At 41.9% G+C, this 11912-nt stretch overlaps 1 protein-coding gene across 12 annotated transcripts in view; it reads left to right on the plus strand.

The window, feature by feature from the left end:
• The window catches only part of PLEKHA5 (pleckstrin homology domain containing A5), a 157549-nt gene extending 153156 nt beyond the window's left edge, over positions 1 to 4393 (plus strand). For all 12 annotated transcript variants that reach the window (XM_058023545.1, XM_058023546.1, XM_058023549.1 and 9 more), the window contains one exon: positions 1436 to 4393. The gene's annotated coding sequence lies outside the window, so the exon portion shown is untranslated. The remainder of the gene's footprint in view (positions 1 to 1435) is intronic.
• The last annotated feature ends 7519 nt before the right edge of the window (positions 4394 to 11912 follow it).

The raw sequence follows: 11912 nt of genomic DNA on the forward strand, positions 1-11912 counted from the left end.
CAGCTCAGAAGATCAGATCAGGAAATTCATTTCCTTTAGGATTTATGCTAAATAAAATAGAAATGAATAGGAAAAGGCTTGCCCCCCCTTGGTGAGGTATATCCCCACAGCCAGTTCTGCAGGTGAAGCATTCCTGTGTTCAGGACAACTCTACTTCAAAAGCCTCTGAAGAAGCTTTAATTACTTTAATTTTCTGACAGAATGGTCCATCTGGAATGGCACTTGTCAATCTGATTCCCTGATGGAGAAAGGATCCCAGAACTTCAGCCACATCCCCTGTGGCTCTTCATTGTTTGGGTTGAGCTGGGCAAAGCCCTTAGCTGGGTGCACCTGCATTCCACAGGGCTGCACCTGATGCCTCTCTTGGTTGTTTCCTTGGAGTTCCAAAGCAAATTTGTGCCATGAGCTGGGTTTAGCACACAGAGGAGATGGATGGAGCACAGTGCTTACTGCCCTCTACCTCCTGGGGCTGTGGTTCCAATATTCCAGTGCTTTGCTGAAGGCTTCTGGCACATCTTTTAGCACACAGGAATTCAGCATCCCTCATTTTCGAGAAGTCTTAAGTGGCAAAGGGAGCTTCAAGGCTGTAGGGTCAGCCCTGGTCATATGCAACCAAATTTTTCAGGCAACATCTGGAAAATGTATAGTGGATTTCAGGGAATGAAGAGGTAATACCTGTATTTGGCTTTTACAGTCAATTAGAAAAATGATGCTCTTGGCACAATGCCAGGGGAGTTTGCCATAGGAAATTGGTGGCACAGGATACTGTAGGACTAAGGAGGAACCCCTTAACACAAGGCTCCTTTTTTGTCACTGCCCTTATTCTGCAGAGACAAATCTCTGTGTGTACCACCAGCCCTGTTAGATTTTAAGCACTGCATTTGCACTGAGTAATGGGGGGATAATGAAATTTCATACAGCACCTGGGTTCAAAGCTCAGGAACATTTTTACCAATGAACTGTTAAAAGTTATTTATAGAAGTCCTTGCAGCAATTACCAAAATACAGCAAGCTCTGGGTAGAGCATTTGAAAAACACTTCCAGTGCAGTGTAGCAGCTCAATAACTCTGCATCCCTCTTCAAAATGTGCCTTGCATTTCTAAGGCTAGTTAGGATCTTTGCTGGCATTGCTGGTTTTAGGTGAAGAGCATTTGAAGGTGACCATGAGTAACAGGATAAAGCTCTTTCATTCAAAGTGGTGTAAATTTGAAAAAAAAATCTTGGCTTTGCTTCTTTCTGTTGAAATATCTTGACAGCAGTACCATTCATCAGGAAAACAGATTTTGGAAACAACTCATTTCTAAGATATTTTATTATGTTCTACACCTGCATTGCTAGGTTGAGGTCAGGAGTTCTTTGCTGTGTTTAATCCCCTGAGTTCTTTAGATGATATTCTGTTGCTAAAATAAAGTAACTTTATCTGTCTGTCTTGCAGCACTAATGGCTTCTGTTGAAACAATTCATGCCTGAGATGTATGGACCTGACCTATGAAAATATGAGAAGATATTGTACAGTATATTTTAAATCTATGAAATTCATAGTCCTGATGCTTTTGGCCACAGAGCATCGTTTTATCACTTCCTGGAAAATGTTTATTCCAAGAGAGCTTTAAATGGCCCACGTGTACACTCAACAACCTTCAGATTGTTCTCCTGATACCAGCTTGCTGCTATGATTTCTGTGCACATAAAACAAAGGCTCTTTTTCATGTGCAGCCTACAGTCAGAACTTTATTTGCTATTCTTCAGAATTTAATGTTCTTTTAATGATGGATCATATAAGTTTACTTTTTTCCTTCTTTTAGATGCATAACTCGGTTAATTTTACATATCACCACTAAACCTTGTTTTACACTTTTTCAGCACTACAGTTTATTGTTTTAACAATTTATTTGTAAAATTTTTATATATATATACATATAGATATATTTAAAATGTGCCATTTTTATTATTGCTTAGTAAGAGATGTCCTGTTTCTGCTGTAATGATTTCTTGGTCAGGTTGCAATGTCAGCAGTTACTGCCACACTTCTGTCAACATAGACATTAATGTTAGTGGTTCATTTTTCTTGACTAAAATGGAGTGTAGGTATTTTGAGGTACTGGGCTTTTCCTTGATGGGGTTGGGGTGTGTACAGCAATAAGCAGGTTTTCAATCCAGTACTTAGTTTGTGTACAAATGTAATTATGTTCATTGTGTATATATTATACAATGAGCACATACGATGTAAGTATGAGAAGCCACTTATTATTGTTCAAATACGAATGTTCATATCCCATTTCTTTTATATCATATTAAATAAATGTTGATGTTCTTAAGGACTTGTATGGTTAGTATTTCTTCCAGCAAACAGATGTCACACTGTGTTCCACCTTTTGATGTGGGGAATGCAACAATTCCTACCCCACTGGCAACATCACCTGTCAAGCAGAGTAGCAGTGACAGACTCTTAAGAGATCGCAGTCTTCCTCTTCAGGAAAGAATTAAGGCTGCAACACAGGACAAAACAGACAACCTGAGACTGAGATGCAAGAAATACAGGTTCAGCTCCTGGCTCTCCCAGACTTGTGTTGTGGTACTGGAACAATCACTTAGTCATTCTGCTCCTGCATTCCCTGCCTGTTTACACGGGAGGTAATAGCCTGTCTTAGTGGGGTGTGGTGAGCAGTAATTCAATATTTGTAAACGCTGATTGCCAAGTTCACTGGGGTTAGGGAGAGAAGTGTGGTGATTCCTGGAGGCTTTGGCATCTGCACAGCATCTTGCAGAAACTGCAAGAAAACCTGAAATAATCTGTCACAGTGTTGTCACACTGTAGATGTTAGCAGCTTCGCTGTTCCGTCTCGCACAGCTGCCTGAATTTGCCTGAGACAAAAGAGGGTTAGAAAAGAACTAAGAAAACAAAAATATTTCAGGGAAAGCTTTTGAATCTTGGGCTCTAAAGCTAAGGAATCTTTTGCAGGTTCAGGCAGCTGCTGTGTGCTTCCGTGCATATGTGTGCCATAAGTGGTAAGGCAAGTTTCACAGGAAGGCAGCTGCCAGCTCCTGTTGTGCTTTTTTCTTATCACACAAATCATATCCTGATCAAGTTAATATTGCTGTTCTAGAAGTTAAAGAATTCATTGTGCTTTTCCATAGAGGAATGCCTGACCTGATACTGCCTCACAGTTTGATATTACTTTACCATTACCCCTCTCCCCAAGTAGGAGTTTGTGTTTGTTGGATTCTTCTGGCACTCCCAGCTCTGCTCCCCGTTCTTCCTGGTGCTCTTTGCCACAAAGATGCAGAGTATGTTGTCTGGCTACCTGGTGTTCTGCCATTTTCTGTGAAAAGTTAAAAAGAAGAAATTTTTTTGCTGAATTCAGCAGCAGAGCCTGGAGGGCTCACAGTGGAAGAGGTGGCTGAAGGAAGGACGAATGATGAATGCAGGCAGGCAGCATGGAGCTGAAAAGTTACCACCTCACCCTCTTTTTTTGGAACAGCAGCCCCAAAGTTGTGCATCCTTCCATCCAAAAGACAGCAAGGAAGAGGAATGTGATTTTATTGCACAACCAACCAAAGCTTAAGTGTTCAGTGGAACACCTGAGGCAAAGCAGATGGGACACACCCTGTTCTCTCCCTAACCCTCCTAGAGAGAGCTCTTTGCTGTCAAGTTTTGCAATCTCTTTCTGCCCTTGCTGCCAAGAAAAGAATTGCAACCAATAAAGGAAAGAATGACTAAGTGATTTTTGGACATTTATAGATGTTGCCTGTGTCTAAAGCAGTTTTTGGTTTGGTATATCTGCAAGGAACATGCAGTTTATAATGGAGCTGGGCAAGTTGGGGAAATAAGCAAATTTTGCTGATGGAACTGTTGGCAAAGACAGCAGAGGTGGATGATGCAGGAATGTAGTAATGATCATAGACTATAATTTCACTTCCTGTGGGCACTTGCTGCAAAGACTTGGAGTTTCATTGGGTGCTCTATTTTTTTGTCTTATGGAAAAAAATAATAATAAATGTATGGCTTTGTGTTATCACAGAGCATTTACTGTTTCTTACCTCATCAGAATAACTCATCCCAGTGATCATATTCCTAAGATATAGAAATATCAGAATACTGATATGGTCAGCCTTCAAACATCTATTTTATGTTTGTATCTAGGATATTTTTATATTTCTGACTGATTGCTTTATTGGCTATTGCACTGACACTTGTATATATGGAACGTGCTTTTTTTTCAAAAGCAAGAGTCCTTAGGAATAATGCAACACATTCTCTACAGATGTTCATGCTTTTCAGAACCAATTACATCTATTTTTGTCTTTTGTTCACCATTTGCATTGTTCCAAGGCTACTAGAGAATGTGAATCTTTAAAGTCCCTTAATAAAGTGACATTACTCAAAAAGTTATAGTTGGTGTCTTGGCAGTTTTTCTATGTTGTGGACTGGCTCAAAGGGAAAGACCTCACCAGGCAGCTGAAACCCAAACCTTGTTCATGTTATCACTGAGGTGGAAAAAGTAGTTCTCAGTTCACGTTTCCTCAGAAATATGCATCATAAAATGAATCCAATAAGGTTCTGTTTTCAGGAAATCAGAAAAAAACTTGCACCTTTCAATCTAAATCACATTAATTGGAGAGATTGTGACAGAATTCTTATCCACCCTATTGGACCCACTGGATGTAGCAGGAGTGCATACATGAACAACATTAATGAATTACACTGTCAGTAATAGAATTAATGAACTCTCTAGGACTTAGACTAGTGGATTAAGCTGTACCCTGGGTGAGCAAAGCAGCAGAATAGAATACCTTTAATCAGTGGTGCTGTTGGATAAGTCTTACCTCAGACTTTTCATTATATTTCAAAGATAAGGTGGAGAGGTTTTGTTTTTCCTTTTCTAATAAACCATAAGTAGTACTCATTCAGATCTCAGAAATGGCTCATCATGTCTTTTCTGCACAGTACTATTTTGTCCCTGTGATCCTGGATTGTGCTATAATTATTTTCTAAAGTTTTTCTAGGGTAGTTTAATCTTACATCAGTTTGAATCCTAAGTTAAAATGTTATTTTCTGTCCTTTAGAAAGTTGACATTTAAACGGCCGATAAACAAATTGCCTGTACGTGGCATTGATAATATATCTGAAACAACCTCATCTAACTTTTCTAGGGATGCACATGGAGCTAACAAAGCAACATCTGGCCTTCATTTCTTCTAAAGAACATTATAAATGCTTGCTGGTGTGTCCTAGGAGCTGTTTGGCTTGTCCATATGGGAACATTGAAGAAGCTGCTACAAAATAAAAGAGAATATACTGGTGGCTACAAACAAATGCCTGACCCAAAATGAAGGCTAAAAGCAGCTGCTTTCTGAACTTGACATGCACGACTTGTTACCCAGCTGTTCCAGATGTGTCAGCATTCGAATTTGGAATGGAGTTTTTGGGGCTGCTTTTTTTTTTTTTTTTTTTTTTTTGTGGTGTTTCTTCATTCTGTGGTATGCCAAAGAAAATGTTTTTAAGGTCTGTCTAAATATTATCTGGCTGGTGTGGTGAAACTGCAGGCAGCTCTTAATTGCAGCTCTGGGTAAGTGACATCAGCACAGAGGTTGCCAATTGCCTCGTGTGGCAGTCTGGCTAGGGATGTGCTTAGGAACACTTTTTTAGGCTGGATTAGGCTCTGCTTGGGATAAAAGTAAAACTAGAAGCAAACAGGGCTGTTTTCAGTGGGCTGCTGTAGAGTATGTCTGGACAAAACCAGATGTGGGATCATTAACTTCTTTATTACTGAAACCAAAATGAAAATAAGGAATTAATTCTTTTCTTTTGGTCAAATACTATCCAGATCCCTGTTCTGTGGAATGGGAATACTTCAAAGTATTTCAGACTAAAAATGGAAACACCCTCTTGCTCTTTTGAAGGTAAAATGAGTACTGTTTAAAAAAAGAAAAAAAAAAAAAAAGCAGACTTTGCATGTTTAACTTTATATGTAGAATAAAGAAGGTTTACTTTCAGTCTCGAGGTTTGCTCAATGAAAACTTTCAGGAAAATATCCTCATCTGCTGTTACCTGCTCTGTGTCACAGTGAAGTGCCTGGTGCTGTACTGGACTCTTTTCTGCATCTTTACATCCATTACAGCCCAATTTGTAAAATATTCTGCATTCCTTATCTGGAGAAAATCTGCCTTATCCACACCCCAGCTGTCTGTCCCTGCATGAGCAGCTGAATCCTGGCAATCAGTTTCTTGTGTGGAGTGGTGGAAATCTGCAGGTGCTTATCATCCTGAAAGATTGAGTCAAAGCATGCAATGAGAGACACCCAAGATTCCCAAGTAACTTGATGTAAATTTCCTTTATTTTCAGCAATGGAGTCTATTTAGAAAAAACCTTTTTTCTAATAGTTTTTTACTAGAAATAAAATAATTAGTAGGTATATAAACAAACACCTAAGAATTTGTTTGAGAAAATTATCATTAATTGACAGTACATTTCAAAGCAATTGAGGGGGAAAAAAGACTGCAAAAGTTCAGCAACTCATCTCATAAATCACTTCTTTACAATGTGAATTTCTGTTGAGTCTTGACACTGATTACACATGTAAGTTGAGTGCTTCATACTGTGCAACTTTCTTCTTGGTAAACTCCCAAGTCAGCAAGAACATGGAGGCTGTTTCAGATGTTTTAGCTTTAAACACGAATTTTTTTTTATTATTTTTTTCTTTTTTTAGTATGCTCATCCGCCAGTCTAGGAAACAGCTGTTAATGGCTGTTGGGTTTACTCTTTTTATATACTGAAAGGCTCATATCTAGACAGAGGGGAAACAAGACAGCTGAACTTTCTGATGAATGTTTCCTGATGTTATTTTTTGTTTGGTTTTTGACTACCTGGAGAATGTCTCAGAGAGTTTGCACATGCAAGGGCTGGTACTGCAAGGGAGCCAGCTTGTAGGAGTCAGGTCTAGCTCGAGGTGTCATTTTGTGAGCAGGGAAATTGCCTGGAAACCAAAATCACCTTTGAATAACATTCCTGGCTGTTTTCTTAGCCTGTGCCAACAGACCCATAATTTTTTGTAGCTAGTACTTCTAGTATATTGTGCTTACAAATTATAAATATTTTTAATAAATACAAAGTGCCTGGATAATGTGTGAAATCCTGACCACTATTTATAAGGTAGCAGCTACAAATTAACCAACCAGCCTCAGCCATTTAGGAGATTGCCTTAGTGAAGAGGAATTGGTTAATATTCATGGACCTCAACCCTGGGAAAACCACACTTGCTTATATAAGCTGATTTGGGGGTATAACTACTCTGACCTCACAGCTTTTATTTTAAAACTTATATTTCATGATCTTAAAGCTACCGCATTCTGTGTCTTCAGCTAAATATAACCTAGGCTAAGCTCCCCTTCATTTCCATCATCCAGATTTCAGGACAAGGGAGAACAGAGGTCATGACATTTTGATCGTTTTTGCCTCATTAAAATCTTGTGGACCCCAAGGAGCACAGCTGGGTCATGTTTGTGAGAAGTGGGACTCGAGCCTTGCTTTGAGCCCTGCCTGTTTCGCAGGAGTGCTTCCCATCCGTCCTCCCCAGGCTGGAGCACTGCAGTCATTCCACCTGCAGACAGGAATCCCCGACTCTCACAGCATTTTCAGGCAATTAATCAGAGGCGGTGTGTGAATCCTAAGGTCTCTGCAGCTCCAAACTCTTAAGGGGGTGCCGGTGCTCGGGAGTGAATCCTCGTTCAAGCTTTAGTGCTGCAGACTCTCCAGCGATGAGAGAGTCTGAGTTTTGGATTCCCAAACCCTTGGGTGCTGTAGCTGCACCTCTGAACGAAAACCCGGATTGCTGTGCGCTTTGCTTTTTTGTTCACAGGTAAATTACAAGTAACTGCAGCACAACAACTGCCGCAGGAGCTGTACATTTTCTGCGCTTTGCAGACGGTAGGTCCAGGCTGCCCAGCAGGCTGGGTTGGTGCTTTGGGAAGCGCTGCTGGCGATCAGTGTCCCTGCGGGAGCAGGCTTTCCCTCCCTGTCTCCTGCAGCTGGCCGAGGCTGCACGAACGCCCTCGTTACCTGTCGGCCGGGGCGCAGGAGCTGCCGAGCTTCCTTGCAGTGCCTGCCCTGGGCACGGAGGCTGTGCTGGGAGGGAAGCAGGGGATGAAGGGCACGGGTGTTTTCAGTGCGAGTTCAAGAGCTCGCCCAGAAGGAGCCCGGCAGAGCAAAGTTATCCCGGCTGCAGCTGCTGCTGCTGCTTCTTTCCCTCCGTTTCCCCTCTGGCCGGCCCTTTGTGCTCTCGGCGCGGTTGCCATTGTGTGGGGGTTTCGGGGGATGAAAGCGAGCGCTCGCTGATGGGTGACATGATAGCGCTTTAAATGGGAATGCAGATTGCCCCGGTACCACGCGATGGAGCGGGGCGGACAAAGCCGGCGGCGGCGGCGGCACAATGGGCTCGGGGTGATGGCCATGGCCACAAGGGACTGACAAAAGGAGCAAATACCCAGATGGGTTTTAAAAAAAATCTCCAGGAGTGTCCGGAGATGTCTCAGCAACTCTGTAAGTGCAAGCTGCCCAGATGTGGCGGGCTGCAGCTGACCTGCCATCTCAGGAATATTTAGTGTCCCTCTCCCCATCTCAGGAATATTTAGTGTCCCTCTCCCCATCTCAGGAATATTTAGTGTCCCTCTCCCTTCCTTCTGGGAATCTGGGTGCCGAGCACGCGCAGGAAATCGGGGATTACAAACTTGTCTGAACTTTTCACTGCCAGGCATTAACATGCGGATGCAGCAGCCCGTATGTAAATGATGTTATCTGAGCTGTTTTATGCATGTGTTTCCAGGATAAGAAAGGAGATTATTTCATTGTGTGAACTAATTACCTGTGAAGAAAAAATTTAGAGCCTTTTTAATGTTAATGCCAGGCTGTATTTTTATTAACCTTCCTACTCAATGATGCAGTGTTGTGTGTTTATTGTGCATTTTCAAATGTTAAGGACTTGATCCTTTAACCTAAATGAAAGAAGTTCTTGATAGGACTTTGTATAAACAGGTTTCTTTGCAAGGTTGCAGCCACATCTCAGAGCCTTCCTTTGCCCATAAAATGGGGTTGAGACAAAGTGACTTCTAAATACCGTGATGTTGCTGCTTAATGGTGCACGGCAACAATTAAAGATAAAAAAGGAACAATCGTATTACACTGAAATTGCAAGGCAAATTACTGCAAAACAGAGAAAATGTGTTCTTGGCCTAAGCTGCAGTTGCACATAACCAGGGCAACAGAATTAGTGTTGATGCAGCAGATCTGGGCCCAGATGGGAACAGCCCTTTTGGTTTCAGGTGAACACATTGCATGATTTAAAGTTAAACATGCTCACACTGCAATCATTATGATACAGGAGAGAATTTGTGTGAGAATCTGATCTCTTGTGGTTCCTACATCCCAGATGAAATTCTGCATGTTGCTTATTAATAGTATAATTAGATCAGGGAGGAGGGGAGTAACTTTCAAATGCTTCATGTTTCAATATTTATATGGCATTTAAACCAGCATTTATTTTGTCATACTTTGTTAAGCGTGATATAAGCTGAGTTGTTGAGGTTTTTCTGTAGAACATCAGCTGATGAGAATATGCTGCATGTAATGGAAAAGAATATGCATGCAGTGTGCCAAAAGGAGTTACCATAGTGCAGTGCAGGTGGTGGACTGAGATCACTTACTGCAATATAAGAAAAGTCCCAAAATCTGACTGTATTCATATCCAAAAGACCTCCAAAATATTTACTGTTATAAAAAATCAGGTTCATGGACATTGGTCCAGCACTTTATGTTTTATTGAGGATGGTAAGGAGAATGTTTGGGGTTTTTTTTCCTGTAAAGTCCCATTTTAAATTGGCTGCTTTGCTTCCTCTCTACATGAAACTCGGCCTTGAGAAACTGGGATGTGAACGTGTCTGAGGCACTTTTGTGTAAGATCAGGTCCTCAAGATAGCAGGGAGAACAGAAACCATGGCCTGAAGTGGTGCCAAAGGATTTTCCTTGGAAGAAACAAGGCAGAAGTAGGTCATGGCTCTCTGCAGAGCTGATACCTTAATGCTTTCAGTGCCTGAGTTACACTTTAGAATACATCCCTCTTTGTTGTACCTCTTATGCACTAGCACAACCTAAATCAAATAGCTTCCTCAGTTTAAGAGAGCCCAGTTTTACGTAGGTATGGACTGTAAGATTCACCACATTTAAAATCAGCTCTTTTTCACCTTGCCCTGAAAAGTCTCCTTATTTTCCAGGCTCTAAATAGCCAAATCCACTTTTCACCAAGATGAAACAAATGCTTAGCATTGCCAAACCAGACAGAAATTCAACTGCAAAGATGATGGTTCTGATAAATTATCCAGTTCAATGCAATATAAAGCCAAGCTGCTGCTGACAGTATGCCTTTATAGCAACAGCTTGCCAAGAATATATAGTGCCCCTTTTCCTACTGTAACTTCAGTATCACCTGCCTAGAAAACAGGATAGTATTTGTTAGGATAGTATTTGTTTATTGAACACACTTTGCATGTGTCATTGGGCAAAAATCATCAAGCACATAATGTTCACCTTGGCTCAAGGAGAAAAAAAAACAGTTTTAAAAGACTGACTAAACTCAAAAGCATTATGCCATTAAAAGTCACACCTGTTCCTGTTGAGACCTCGTGTGGGTTTAACAGCAGCTTTAACTGGAGGGGTTCAAAAACAAACAACTGCACCCCAGAGCAGGGAAAGAGACTCTCTTAAGCATATCCTAACTGTGCATAAATTTCTGCAGAACACCATGCTAAAATGCTTTGCCCACCCCTGTGCAGTCAGCTGTTTGGAGAATCTGGGAGCAGCTGAGCTGGGAATAGAGTTCAGGAGAGGGGAATCACTGCTTTGCCTATTAGAGGACATGCAGTGCATCCACAGGGCATTGAGCTAATTTAGGATCTACATCTCCCAGTTCTGCCACATATTCCAGGCTCTCCGAGAGAGTGGAATTCTGAACTATTGAAATCCTGAATACAATGCAACTTAGGCTCTCCTGTGCAGTAGGGGCCAAGTTCCCACCTCCTGGCAGCCATCAATAATATCAGGATATCAGGATTTGCTGTGGGTTCCTCCAAACTCCTTAGCTGCCCAGCTCTCAGGCTGGGTTTGATAGTCTGGCCCCACTGAGGTCATGGTGAAATTTGCAATCAATACCAGAGACGCCAAAGTTTCAGACAAAGCCTGTAAAATTCCTCTGAGAGCACATCTCTCTGAGCATTTTGTTTGCAATAAAGGTGGCTGCTGCAAGATTGGGTGTAAAGCACTCAATCTCAGTTTTCATTCCATCAATGATAACTAGTGGGGGCATAACACAATTTTCCAAATGTTCTCATTTCCCACTGCTTCAAATAAACAGCACCAGAACTCCATCAATATGTGCACAGCCAAAAAGACCTTACTTTCTCTTTCTTTGTCTAAATTATGAGGATCTTACCTGTGCAGCAACCATTTTTAGTCATTTCTGTGAAATAAAACTCCTCTGGGAATGGAATAGTCTCACAGTTCTCCCGAAACTGGTGCTGGTGGTGATTACAGTGAGCACAGCCAGCAGGCTGCCTAACTCTGTGTGAAAAGTGATATATCGACGTGGAGTGGCCAGAGCTGAGCAGGTAACATCCAGCCCTGCCAAGGGTATGACCCCAAGGAGCAGATCCTGCCACAGAAACCCTCAGCCTTGGCCCCAGAGCTGCCAGGTGAGCAGCAGAGCACACAGACACGCTGCCCCTCGCACTGAGCATGCAGGGGTGGCCGGCATTCCATCGATGGAGCTGGGCTGCAGAATGAGCTGCTGTTTGACTGGGTTTCTTACAGGCTACTGCTGCCTTCAGCATGGCATTTCTGTGGAGAAAGGGAGTGCAGGAAGGCT

This window comes from Melospiza georgiana, chromosome 4, assembly GCF_028018845.1.
Source record: "Melospiza georgiana isolate bMelGeo1 chromosome 4, bMelGeo1.pri, whole genome shotgun sequence".
In the NCBI taxonomy this organism is placed as follows: Eukaryota; Metazoa; Chordata; class Aves; order Passeriformes; family Passerellidae; genus Melospiza; species Melospiza georgiana.